Below are 14,325 nucleotides of genomic sequence, written 5' to 3' on the forward strand. Positions count from 1 at the left end.
TTAGGAACCATATCGTGTAGTACCTCAAATTGAACACCTCCATGAGTCAGGTCAGGTCAGGTATGGGAGCATGTGCCAGAACAGCGCGTCGCTGCGTCCACTTTCCGCCGGAACTCCAGGGGCCTCCGTCTGCCCATCCCCCAGGCAGATGCCAGGCCCATCCCCATCTCCTTGAGATGATGGTCAACCTGCTGCAACCATGAGGCACGTGGTCGGCCCACTGGCCTCCTCCACTCATGAGACTCCCTCGCTGAGAGAATCTGGTGAGCAGGATCAGCGTCAGGAAAACGAGCCACATGTCCATACAGCCGCAACTGACTCTCACGGACTATGCAGATAACAAATCTCATCCGAGTCTCTCTCAGCAACCGCTCGTTGGACACAAAATCCGACCAGTGATAGCCAAGGATTCTCCGAAGAGACCTGGTACCAAAGGAATTAAGTCTCCGTCTCAGATCCTTGGTCAGAGTCCAAGTCTCGCACCCATAGAGCAAGACTGGAAGTACCAAGGACCTGAAGACTCGGACTTTCGTCCTCCCGCACAGGTACCGGCAGCTCCACACCCCATGATCCAGTGAATCCATGACTCCCCAGGCCCGACCCAGACGTCTATTGACCTCTGACTCGCAGCCAGCAGAGACATGAATATCACTGCCAAGGTAAGTGAATCTCTCCACAACCTCAACATCCTCACCACAAACAGACACAGACAGGACAGCAGCATCCAAGATGTCACCGAAAGCCTGGATCTTAGTTTTGACCCAAGAAACCCGTAATCCCAACGGCTCCGACTCCTCATTCAGCACCTCGAGGGCCCCCAAGAGGATGTCTAAAGTCTCCGCAAAGATGACTGCATCATCTGCAAAATCAAGGTCCGAGATCTTGACATTGCCAAACGATGCACCGCAACTTGATCTCTCTGACATCCTCCCTAAAATCCAGTCCATACAAGTGCTGAAAAGTGTGGGGGCAAGTACACATCCCTGACGAACTCCAGTAACAACTGGAAATAAGTCAGAGATTGTACCACCACACTTCACAGCACTCTCAGTACCAGAGTAGAGTTCAGACATCAGATCGATCAGTTTTGGTGGCACCCCACGAAGACCAAGAATCCTCCAGAGGACATCCCGATTCACTGAATCGAACGCTTTACAGAGATCAACATAGGCTGCAAGCAGCCCCTGCCGAAACTCTCGTCTGCGTTCGGTGAGGACACTAAGTGCAAGGATACGGTCAATCGTTGACCTTTTTGGTGTAAAGCCTGACTGCTCTGGACGCTGGTGCTCAAGCAGATGGTGGCGAACCCTATCAAGAATTATCCGAGCAAAGACCTTGCCCGGCACTGAGAGCAGCGTCACCCCTCGGTAGTTGTTGCAGTCTTGGCGATCACCCTTCCCTTTCCAGAGAGGGACAACAAGGCCTCTCTTCTAGTCAGTTGGGATGATGCCTGTGTTCCAGGCAGAGCACAAAACTGCATGCAACGACACGAGTGCAGCATTTCCACCAGCCTTGAGAAGTTCGGCATGGATGCCACAGATCCCTGGAGCTTTGCCCCGTTTCAACTGGTTCACCGCTGCCCGTGTTTCCACAAGCGAAGGTGGACCACAGTTGATTCAAGGGTCAGCAACAGGGATTGTAACACCCTTGACGTCCAACTCGACAGCTGGGGGATCAGCCTGGTACAACCGCTCAAAGTAACCGGCCCAGCGGGCCTTCACTTCAGACTCCTCTGTCAAGAGCCTACCACTCTCTGCTCGAACTGTAGTGCTCCGAGCGATGGGCTTGGATGAACGTAATGCGCGAATTCCCCTGTAAGCGGGACGAGAATACCTGTCCACAGGTGATGCTCTACCCCCTCACAGATCCCTCGCACATAGGCCTCCTTGTCCACCCTCAGTGCACGTACAATTTTACGCCTCAGCTCCCTGAACAGCTCAGCTCTGCCATTCAGCCTGGCCCTGCGACTCTGGTCAATGGTATCCAGTGTCCCTTGAGAGACAAAATTCTTCTTTGCCCTGCGGTGAGCTCCAAGGCATCCACCGGCAACATCAAGGACGGTGGTCTTGAAGGCGCTCCACAACTCTTCAGGACCCCCTAAAGCACCCAGACCCCCCAAGTGTCCACTCAGCCTGTTCGCAAACTCCTCAGCTACTCTCTCATCCCTAAGCTTGGCAACATCCAGCCTAGGCTGGGATGGTACCATTCTCCAGGATTTAAGGTGCAGCTTTAGAGTTGCTACAACAAGCCTGTGGTCAGTATTGAGGAACTGAGCACTCCGGTAGACCCTGTAGTTCTGGATCATCCTCCAACGACCGTCAATGAGGACATGGTCAATCTCCTTTGCCACACCGCCAGCGTTGGAATACCAAGTCCAGCGATGAGCTTGTGGGCGCTGAAAACCATGAACCAGCCACCCTAAGTCCATGACTTCTTGCAAAGTCAAGGAACTTAGTGCTATTCTGGTTCATAGTTCCTGACCCATGGGGACCAACACACACCTCATAACCATCCCTATCAGTTCCAGTCGATGCATTGAAATCCCCCAAGACTAGAAGTGTATCTCGTCTGGGGCACTGATCAACCACAGACTCGAGTGTGGCGTAGAATGTGTCCTTCACGGTGAGATCACTCGCCTCAGTCGGAGCATAAACAGAGACCAGGGAAATGACACCTAAGGAGTGACGAATCCTTAATCTCATAATACGCTCGTTGACCGGTGTTACCTCAATTATCATTGGGGTCAGCTTATTGGACACAGCTACAGCAACTCCTTGAGTATGGTAACCATCAGAGCGACCAGACCAATAGTAGGTGTAACCACCCACCATGATCTCGCCGCAATCCGGTCTCCGAACCTCAGAGAGAGCTGCAATCCCGATGTCCAAATGCTTGAGCTCAGATGATAACAGAGACAGGTGATCATCCTCTCTTAGGGATAGGACATTCCAGGCACCCACCCGAAGGGACCGCCTCAGGTTAACCCAAGGAGACCGCCGTCTGGTGGACGACACCTCAGCACCACTCCGACACACTCTCCCGCAATCTGACCCAGGGATGTTACCCCGTGGTTTCCCTCCTATCATCAAAGATTGGGGGTCCCGAAGGCTTTGCCCCAATCCCGTCATCCGGTGAGCTGCCCTGCGAAGGGAAGCTGCGCAGGAGGTACTCCCACGGAGTGGGTTTTCAGATTTTTTTGCGTTTTTGCGTTTTGCGGAATGAAGCGTTTTACGGTGGCCGGAGTGCAAATCCTGCCACCAACCTCCTAATAAGAAGTAACCCAACTGCAGGAGGACGTCCGCAGACACAGTTGGGCACTAGATATGGATGGCTGTTGGCTCACAAGGAGCTCGTCCGCCCTTTGACAGGTTTTGTTTTTAATCCCGCTGGGTGTCCATATCCAAACACCCCCCTCACCAGAAAACCTGGTGGGGGAGACGGTTTAGTCGCCGACAACCCGACCATGGAACAGGTTAGTACAGGTTTACATGGTACCTGTAGCAGGTCACAGATCGAACCTGACCTGACATTAATTGACCTGACTGACCTGACTCGATGAGTGCTTTCTAGATATGTCAAGCTTGAGACATTATGACGTCATTTGGTGACGTTATGAGGCAAAAGCATATTTTTCAAGGTTACTCTGTAGAACGATTCTCATCGGAATCTCTCGTCGGCAGATATTCCTCAAGGAGTCGCTCCTGTTGGATAGCAGCTCTGTTCACCTCAGTGTGACCTTAAAGAAGTCACACGTGGTCACCTTTTGGCAAGATACGGGTCACCCTGCAGGTGACATTGGTTAATTTATTTATTTGTATGCGGCCTGTGGCTGTTCGGTTGCATCATTTCCTGGGGGCACAGCTATGCCGCTGATGCAGTGCCCCTGTGTCAACCTCCGAAGGATGACAGGCCGAGTCAACACACCTGCTGTTAATTCAACGGTAGAAAACAGGGGCTTGAACTCAAGATTCTAAGATCTTAAACCAGTTACTTGAACCATTAAGCCAACAGCAGGCTTTGCTGAACATAATAAGATTTGTATGGTTCCCATCTCAAGTCCTTTAAAATTGCCTGAATTGCGTGATAACTTATTCCACTCTCCCTCTCCGTTTTGCTGAACAACTTCTTTGAACTCCATGTGAGCACGTCTCGTACCCGGTCAGTGTTTTCTGGTAATCTCACACTGTGGTACATTTTCCTGATCTTCCTGCGTCCTTGACTGAACCAGTTATCAACTTTTGGTGACCGTTTTTGGCTCAAAAGTGGTATGTCTTCCCATTTTTCCCACCACCCTCTTTGAATTGCAATGACTGACTGCCAGACCTCTTACCGTGCTGCAATTCACACTCTGTTCTGTCACAAGAACGTGTTCTCCAAAGTGTGAAGTCACCGTTGTAACAGTCTATAGAGTTGCAGCAATACACGAGGGTTCACACAGTTCAGCTAAATGCCAAAGTACTGAAGCTATTGATGATGTCCTTAAACACAATCTCAGGTGTACCTGTAGTGGAAAAAGGTGATGTAAAAACAAATATCCAAGTCAAACAGAAATCTTGGTGCAAAAACAATACCGATGATGGAGTTCCCAATTTCATCTTGTGCAACCACACACTTGCAACAGTAGATCACAATGTCGTCACAAGGCATTATTGAGTAACAGAATTTATAATTTGGTAGTTCATTATAAGTTCTAAACATGGTGTTGGCTTAATGGTTAGGATCTTAAGTCTTGAGTTCAAGCCCCTGTCATGCCAGTAAATAACATCTGATGGGTTGACTCAGCCTGTCATCCTTCTGAGGTTGGCAAAACGAGTGCCAGCTTACTGGAAACGGGGGACACTGCATCAGTGGCATAGTTACTTTCCCAGCAATGATGCAACCAGCAACCACAGGCTGCATGCAAAAATTTTTATTATCATGAACTCTTAATTTCAGATACACTAGAATTTAAGACTTGTCGCCTCGCTGAGGGGAATACCAATCTTTGCGTAATTGCAAAAAAAAAAAAAAACAGGGTTGTTGATGATGGAAAATAAAATTTGGCAGCGTAGCTACATACACTCAGGGAGTGAGGAGAGGGAGAGTGTTAATGGGATATTCATCACAGCCATTTTAGATGCAGAATTCTAAATAATATACAACAACACACTAAAAGGAAGATCAAAATAAATAAAAAAAATTCTCACCTTCCCCCTCTCTTCTTTCTTTTGATCAAACTGTCTTCCTTCCCTCATGTTGGTGACAAACTCTCCTCGTGCGTGTATGTGCAGCACGTTATTTGCTGCGTGTATTTTTTTTAATGTTTATGTGTACACGTGTGTATTGCTATGCTGCACTGTGTCGGGGGTACCGTTATTGCTTGATTAGTGGTTTCCCCAAGAGGACAATTGTTAAGGGATGGACGCACGCAGGCACGCTGAGACCTTTTATATATTAGATTCAAATTTTCAACTTCAATCATTGCTGTGAATGTAGTGGCATTCGACTTTGTAGACAATGATGGAAAGTTGGGCTATGTGAAAGATCTCATGAAAAGCTTTGCAGATGAATGAATCATCCGAACCCAAAGGCATCACACCATCAGTTCAGTCTGTTTGAGGTGGAGTAATGATGTTCTGGGCACGCATTGTCCAGGTGGATTGGTTTTGGAGCATATCATGTCGTTGGCGGTGCATGACCAGCAAGCAGACACCCTGGGAATTATATTGGTGTCTTGCAGGCTGATCAATCAGGTGATCAGGTTTTCATTCTGCTCATATTTTCCGATAATCATGAGAAAGTCTAAAGAGGGGTCCAGCAGGCCATCATTTATAAATCTGGCACGTGTGGTGCAAGAGCTTAATGGTCTGAGGAACGTGACAAGGACTTCAAAGCCCTGATTTGCACATCTTGGTATTGACCGGTTATTGATCTAATTTAGTATTCTGGGACGCAAGCGATTGACCATTGTGTTTAATCATTGTATGTCAGGTTACTGTTCATCTATTACAAATGGACGAGGGAGGTGTGTGTGTGTGTGTGTGTGTGTGTGTGTGTGTGTGTGTGTGTGTGTGTGTGTGTGTGTGTGTGTGTGTGTGTGTGTGTGTGTGTGTGTGGTATGTTTCTTGTGAAGTACTACTGGAGCGTTCTGATGTGGAATGTTATACACCAAAAATGATCGTCATGATCTCCTGAGTTGATTAGGCTAATTAACTACAAATTCCCATGTTTTAATTGCACTCTTTGTTACGGTGCATCAAGCAGCTTAATAGGTCCTTCTTTGCAGATTAATATATTATTAGGGTACCCAGTCTAACGGTCTGGGTAACCTATTGTTTTTCTTCTGTTTATTAGGGTACCCAGTCTAACGGACTGGGTAAGCTATTGTTTTTCTTCTGTTTATTAGGGTACCCAGTCTAATGGACTGGGAAACCTATTGTTTTTCTTCAGTTTATTAGGGTACCCAGTTTAATGTACTGGGTAACCTATTGTTTTTCTTCTGTTTATTAGGGTACCCAGTCTAGCGGACTGGGTAACCTATTGTTTTTCTCCTGTTTATTAGGGTACCCAGTCTAACGGACTGGGTAACCTATTGTTTTTCTTCTGTTTATTGGGGTACCCAGTCTAATGGACTGTCTAAGTCTAATGGTCTAACCCAGTCTAATGGAGAGAAAAACCTATTGTTTTTCTTCTGTTTATTAGGGTACCCAGTCTAATGGACTGTCTAAGTCTAATGGTCTAATGGATATAAAATCTAATGGTCTAATGTCCTATGTCTAATGTCTAATCTAATGGTCTAACCCAGTCTAATGGAGAGAAAAACCTATTGTTTTTCTTCTGTTTATTAGGGTACCCAGTCTAATGGACTGGGAAACCTATTGTTTGTCTTCTGTATATTTCTTATTCTTTTTCCGCCGGCAATTTGCGGGTTCTTTCGCTTTAAAAATCATTTTCTCAGGAACGTAAGTCCGATCGACATGAAATTTTCACCATTGTATGTATCTTTTTTGACAGCATACTCAATTGATAATTATGACGTCATCGGTCATGTGGTACGGGCGCCATATTGAAAAAATCGATAAACTTTGGACCTCTGTATCTCTGAAAGTGTGCAATGGAATTTTTTTTTGCTTCATACATTTTAATAACCTCCCGATGGGGAACACGGGTGATTTTTCATGACGTCATCGGTGAAGCGGTATGCCGGTGAAAATTCGTCAAGTAGAACGCTGCATGGGAAAAATCTGAAATTTCTTGAGCGTCATCTACACAACAATTCACTGTAGAAAAATATATTATGATGTCATAGGTGACTTGGTTTGGCAGTCATATGGTTTTGAAAAAAAAATTAAAAACATCTCCAGAATGGCTGAACAGATTGAGGTGAAACTTTACAAACACATTCCCCAAGACATCCTTTTACAAGTTTGTTAATCTCTTATTGATAGGTCACATGGTTTGGTGGCCATATTGAATTTACCCTAAAACCTTCAAATATCTTCTTCTCCAGAACGGCTGGTCAGATCAAGGGGAAACTTCACATATGTATTGCACACGAGGAGTGAATATAAGTTTGTTAATTTCTAATTGATAGATCACATGGTTTGGCAGCCATGTTGGATTTAAGAAAAATATTAAATAATGTTTTCTCTGGAACCACATAACTTATCGAAGCGAAACTTGGCATCTGTAATCTATCCCATGCCTGCATATACGGTAAAAAGTCCTCCCCCCCCCTTTGATGTATGACACATCGTTTGGCAGCCATGTTGGATTGAAGGAAAAATATTAAGTAATATTTACTTTTGAACTGCTGAATGAATACATGTGACACTTCACAATTGTAATCGAGCCGACACGTGCAACATAGGTTTAAAATGTCAACCAGATCAGCCACACGGTTTGGCAGTCAGAATTATTTAATTATTTGAATCTGAGAACTTTTTTGATTTGTTTTTTTCCAGAAGGCTCACTTGGCTGCACCTGCATGCATTTGAGGGTACAGGAATAGCAATTCAATTGAAGCCGACGACGATGTCCCCAGGAAAAAGGGCTAACTGCATCAGTAATAAATACAGCTACCCAGTTCGTTACTCGTCAGTCCCAATCTGTCTCGAAGCAGGGCTGCATTTGTATCACTATTAAATAATGTTTTCTCTGGAAGCACTTATCTTATTGAAGGGAAACTTTGCAATTCTCATTTAAGTCTCATGTTGTATCAAAGATGGACATGTGAGTACCTGGTCATCACTGCCAGCAGTTATAAAGTGGCAGTTCTTGTTTATTTTGTAATTATGCCTGATGTTGGCTTCATGGTTATGGTGGTGGGCTTGGGATCTGAGGATCCAGAGTTCAAATCGCCATCGGCTGTTGAATTAATATCAGATTGGGTTGACTGCCTGTCATCTTTCTGAGATCAGCAAAATGAGTGCCAGCTTGCTAGTATCCTTTGTCGGAGTGGCGACCTGTCCAGGATTGTGCCCAATAGCCAAGGAGGATTGCTTAGGCAGCACCAATGCTCTGCACAGAGGATGATCCTAATGGATGGATGGATTTTGGGAGGGGGAGTGAGGAGGGAGGGAGGGAGAGTGAGGAGGGAGGAAGAGGGAGAGTGAGGAGGGAGGGAGAGTGAGGAGGGGTGGGGAAAGGGAATGCATTGAGAGGAAGGGAAGGGAGACATCTGTCTCATCTCACACATCTGTTGGAACGTTAATTACGATTCATATTGTCTCATCAAAGTTCTTCTGCGAAGAATAACAGTGAAGATGGAAACAAAATAATGTCTGAAATCCATTTTCTACTGGTCATACTATAAGTACTGCCTGGAGACAAACACCGCCAGGAGATGAACACTGCTCGGACACGTTCGGAGACAAACACCACCCGGACGTGTCACAAGCCAAGCTTCCTGGAGAGAAACACTGCTCGGATACGTCGGAGAAAAACTCCCGTCCGGACACGGCTGGAGAAAAACTCCTGTCCAGACATAAACACTGGCAGGATGTGTTTGGACATAAACACTGCCAGGACACGGATGTCCAGCAGGGAAAGCAAGTAATTTGTGGAGTGCGGCAAAAGACAAGCAATCTGACAAACGCAGACACAGAGTGGAGCTATCGCGTATATCTTCTGCAATCATAATTTATTCGAGGACAGGCTCTATCTCGATATCTATATATCTCTCTCTCTCTCTCTCTCTCTCTCTGTCTCTCTCTCTCTCTCTCTCTCTCTCTCTCTCTCTCTCTCTCTCTCTCTCTCTCTCTCTCTCTCTCTCTCTCTCTCTCTCTCTCTCTCTCTCTCTCTCTCTCTCTCTCTCTCTCTCTCACACGCACTATAATATGGTCTTTTAAATAGTTTGTTTTATTTTCCTTTTAGTTTTTCTTGCTTGCTTTACTTGCCTCTCAATATGGCGTCCGCGCATTGCATCATGGGTACTGAAGCCCCTCATTGCGTGTGCTTGTGCGTGCCCAGCGCCGAAGAGCCATTGTAAACCCAACGTTGACAGAGTCCCCGAGTCGAGACTGAAACCCGAATCCTGTCCAGGTTCATCCTGATGACTCCATCTTTGCTCTTTACCTCTTCGGGTTCCTTCTTGGTCTCTTCCGTTTCAATATTTATTCCCCGTCCCCTCCATTTTAATGCGGCCTGTGGTGTGTTTGTCGCTTCGCTCTTTAGCGCTTTATTTAAAAGCCGCGATCGCCTCGCAATTCGAGCGTCCGTAACTCCGGCGCTGTTTTACCGGTAATGGCTCATATCCACACAGCAACGAGCGCCTCTCGGGGGCTTTGCCCGGCGCTAAGTGGAGGATAAATGTAAACAACGACGTGCTCGGTTCGAACCGAGGAGCTCTCGCTTCCGCAAGCGACTGTAACCGGCAGACGCGCAATTATGTGAGGAGACGCACACACACACACACACACACACACACACACACACACACACACACGCACGCACACACACACACACACACACACTCACTCACTCACTCACTCACTCACTCACTCACTCACTCACTCACTCACTCACTCACTCACTCACTCTCACTCTCACACACACACTCACTCACTCTCACACACACACTCACTCTCACACACTCACTCACACACTCTCACTCACTCACTCACTCACACACTCACTCACTCACTCACTCACTCTCACACACTCACTCTCACACACTCACTCACTCTCACACACTCACTCACTCTCACACACTCACTCACTCTCACACACACACTCACTCACACACTCTCACTCACTCACTCACACTCACTCACTCACTCACTCACTCACTCTCACACACTCACTCTCACACACTCACTCACACTCACTCACTCACACACTCACTCTCACTCACTCACTCACTCACACACTCACTCTCACTCACTCACTCTCACACACTCACTCACACACTCACTCACACACTCACTCTCACACACTCACACACTCACTCTCACACACTCACTCTCACACTCACTCTCACACACTCACTCTCACACACTCACACTCACACACTCACTCTCACACACTCACACACTCACTCTCACACACTCACTCTCACACACTCACTCTCACACACTCACTCTCACACACTCACTCTCACACACTCACTCTCACACACAAACACTCCTGCGCTGATTGTAATTACCATTGTTACTTCGTGCTTCATTTCTCAGCCCTCTTGGAATCCATCATGGTGAAACCCACGACTGTTTTTTATTCCTGGTTTCGTGACCATTTTCCCGATTCTTGCTGCAGGACGAGGAAAGTTTCCTCGGAGCTGCCAGAGGGGAAAAGAGTTGTTTGTTTATTTATTTGTTTGTTTTACTGAAACGACTGTCCCAGGTAACCGAATGCACGGTCTCCTCGGGTCTTTTCAAACTGAAGGATCGTGCGAGGTTTGCCCGAACAATTGGTTCCTCAAGGAGCGACGGAGGGCATCGGTGATGGGGGGGGGGGGGGGACGACAGGTAGAGAAACTTATTAATCCTGCACTGTCGCTACGGGGAGAGACGAGCAGGCCTTTGGAGGATTAAAAAACACCCAAAACGGTCCCTGCGCCGATTAAAAAAGGCTTTGTGCTGACATCTCAAAGGGTTGCGGTCTCAGGTGTATCGATTACGAATCTGAGCGATTATAATTCCTGCTGCTTCGTGCTTTTGCAGGTGATCTCCACTTCCAGTGACAGGCCTGGCGTGAACGCCAGGTTTGGACCCATCACGACTAAGACGGGATTGTGAGAGTTCAGCTGCGGCTGCTGCGGAGTGAGTAATTGGAGTGGGTGTTCGGTCCACGCACGGTGGCTGCTGACGAGGTACGAGGGTGAGCTGAGCAAGCTTTGATGACCATGTAGCAGAAGTACTGACACAACATGCGTGGTTTGGCATCTATATTTGGTGAGAGCCGAATTTGGCCTATTTTTTGCATCTGCGGGGTTGTCCGCCTTTGGGGTTTCTCGCAAACGGGTAATAAAGTCCTGATGGTCTGGGTATTGGGTGTAGGTGAGGATTGTGACCTTCAATCCCATGTAGTTTTGAATTTAGTTTTCTTTCATTCCGATTTGATCGTCTGTGAACAGCAGGATGAGAAGCACAGTTCTTGTTATGGTATTCAGGTTTTTTAGGGCGGCAGAGGGTTGGGAAGCTATTATGGAAGGAACTGGTGATGCAATTGTGATTCGTAAGGCCAGGCAATAAAATAGAATCAGAGGAAGGGAAAAGTTAAACATATTCGAAACCAATGCCAGGAGTTTAAATAATAAGATGGAAGAGCTTGAAGCCAAAGTAGATAGCGAGGAGTATGATGTAGTTGCGGTGAGTGAGACATGGTTTAAGGAGGAGAGTAACTGGAAGACACGAAGAGAAGGCTACAAGGTGTATCGGTGTGATTGGAAGGAGAGATTCGAGGAGGAGTAGAAATCTGGGTAAAGGACAGCATTGCATCGAGAAAGGGGTGACATGAAGGAGGGAATTAATGTTGAGGATTCTGCATGGGTAAAGATTAGACATTGTAAAAACGGTAAGATTCTGGTAGGATTCTTTTATCGGGCTTCAGGTGTGAAGGAAAAGAGTGGGAGGAAGGAGGAGTACATGAAGAATTCAAAAAGGCATGTGGTAAGGGAAGAGTATTGATTATGGGGGATTTTAACTTGCCAGGGATAGATTGGGTACAGGAACAGGGAAAGGGCAGAGCTGATGAGGATTTCCTAGTTTTCATCCAGGATTGCTTTTTCACCAAGTTTGTAGATAAGTCCCCAAGAGGGAGTGCAGTGTTAGAGCCCTTTTAAGTAACGATCCCAATACGGTGGAGGAGGTGCAGGGAGGGGAGCATTTTGGATCGAGTGACCATGAATTCAAACCACCAATTATTTCTGAGGTCAAAAGGTCAACATAGGCTTAATTTAAAAAATTGAGAGGTAGTGCCAAAAAAAAACCATATATATACATATATATATATCATATCTCATAAAGTTGTGGATGAGTTAGTTAGGTGACAAGAACAAGTGGATTACTTTTTGGTTCAGATCCAGGCCATCAGTGGGATACTTGATGTAAACTGGTCAACCTGGCAGAGGTATGCGCTCTTCCAAGCGCCGTTCCACTTTGTTCTGTTTTGCCAAGTGTGATTTTAAATTTTTTTCAGTTCTTTGTCTGTCCTCACATTATGTGCTGACGTAGGCTACAAATGCCACCTGGTATTAGCCAGTATTACACATTATCTTTTTTTTTCAAGTGAGTGCCTCTATAAAGTACAGTAAACTTCCTCCAACGCGGCTTCCTCGATCGCAGTTTCCAATTTACACGCTGAATGAAATGCATCAAAACCTCCCCAATGTGAGGGTGTGTTTCGCATTTACACGGTCGTGGCTGATGGTTTCCCAAAGATATTTATTATTATTATTCCTTGTTACTGTACTTTACTTAATTAATATTTAATTTATACATGTGATGATACGAGCTGCCACCTGTCGCCATCACCGAACTTGCCCCCATCAAGTGAACTTGCGTAGATCATTATGACTCCCAAAAGACGCAACTTGGACGAACCAGACAACAACAGAAGGAAAACGATGACCATGGAGGTCAAACTTGATATCCTGAATAAACTATCATCAGTTTCTGCTTCATGTTTGGCCAGGCAACATGGCGTGCATAAATCAACCATTGGGATGGTACGGAAGGCCGAAGATGAAATCCGTGCCCACGTTCATGCAGGAGCCTCCATCACAACATCATACATTAGCAGGAGAATGGAGAAAAATTGTTGAAGAAATTGTTGAAATTTTTTTGTTGAAAAAAATGGAGAAAAGATTGAGTGTCCGAATAAAGATCAGAACCAGAAAACTGCTCCAGTGGATGGGCCCATTATAAGAAGAAAGGCCATTGGCATCTTCAATTACCTGAAGAAAGCCTGACCTGATGAAGAAACAGAAGAAACTGAGTCTTCTCCAGCACCATCATCATCATTTCAAGCAAGTATGGGCTGGTTTGACAGATTTAAATTTAGATACGACCTCCATAATGTCATGCTGGCTGGAGAGGCTGCTTCTGCTGATGTAGAAGCAGCTACAGAATACCCAAAAGAGGTTCAGAAGCTGATAGGAGAAAGGTTATATGCCAGAACAAGTCTTAATTGCAGACGAGACAGGTCTATTCTGGAAGAAAATGCCCAATAGGACCTGAATTTCCAAAAACGAACAAACTGTCTCATGATTTAAAGCCGCACAAGACAGATACAACCTTCTCTTTTGTAGCAATGCTGCTGGGGACTTCAAATGCAAGCCAATGCTTGTCTACAGAGCAGAGAACCCCAGAACACTGAGAGGCTAGATGAAGTCCATGTTTCCAGTCTTTTTGAGATCAAACAAAAAGGCCTGGGTTACTGCTAAAGTGTTTGAAGACTGGTTTGAAAACAGCTTCATTCATGAGGTGAAGGGTTATCTGGCAAAGAAAAACTTGGCTTTCAAGGTGCTTCTTATTCTGAATAAAGCACCAGGACATCCACCATCCTTAACTGAGAGCCATCCTAATGTTAAGGTGATATTCCTGCCTCCTAACACCACATCATTGTTGCAGCCTATGGACCAGGGTGTGAGGGCAACATTTAAGTCTTATTACACCAGGAGGAGTTTTGCACACATCCTATCCATGATGGAGAGAGATTCAGCTCTAACAGTGAGTAATTGTTGGAAAACTTTCAACATTTTTGATGCCATTGTGAATGTGATTAGCAAACATGTCTGGGAAGAATTGAGAAGTGAGAACTTCAGCTGTTGCTGGAAAAAGCTATGGCCTGGGATTGCCCATGATTTTACAGGTTTCCCTAGTCGGAAAGAAGACGTGAAGAGGC

General features: G+C 46.0%; 1 long non-coding RNA gene across 4 annotated transcripts in view; it reads left to right on the forward strand.

Annotated features, from left to right (window-relative positions):
- The first annotated feature begins 9,387 nt into the window (after positions 1–9,387).
- LOC147026574 (uncharacterized) overlaps positions 9,388–14,325 on the forward strand; it is a 184,028-nt gene continuing 179,090 nt past the window's right edge. Inside the window, exons 1-2 of one of the 4 annotated variants that reach the window (XR_015058401.1) lie at positions 9,388–9,522; positions 11,142–11,372. This is a non-coding gene — a long non-coding RNA (uncharacterized LOC147026574). Of the gene's footprint in view, positions 9,870–11,141; positions 11,373–14,325 lie in introns of all 4 variants that reach the window. The other 3 variants (XR_015058400.1, XR_015058402.1, XR_015058403.1) reach the window with 3 other exon arrangements.

The sequence above is a fragment of the Eptatretus burgeri genome, chromosome 5 (genome assembly GCF_056783735.1).
Source record: "Eptatretus burgeri isolate ZD-2024b chromosome 5, Ebu_testis_v1, whole genome shotgun sequence".
In the NCBI taxonomy this organism is placed as follows: Eukaryota; Metazoa; Chordata; class Myxini; order Myxiniformes; family Myxinidae; genus Eptatretus; species Eptatretus burgeri.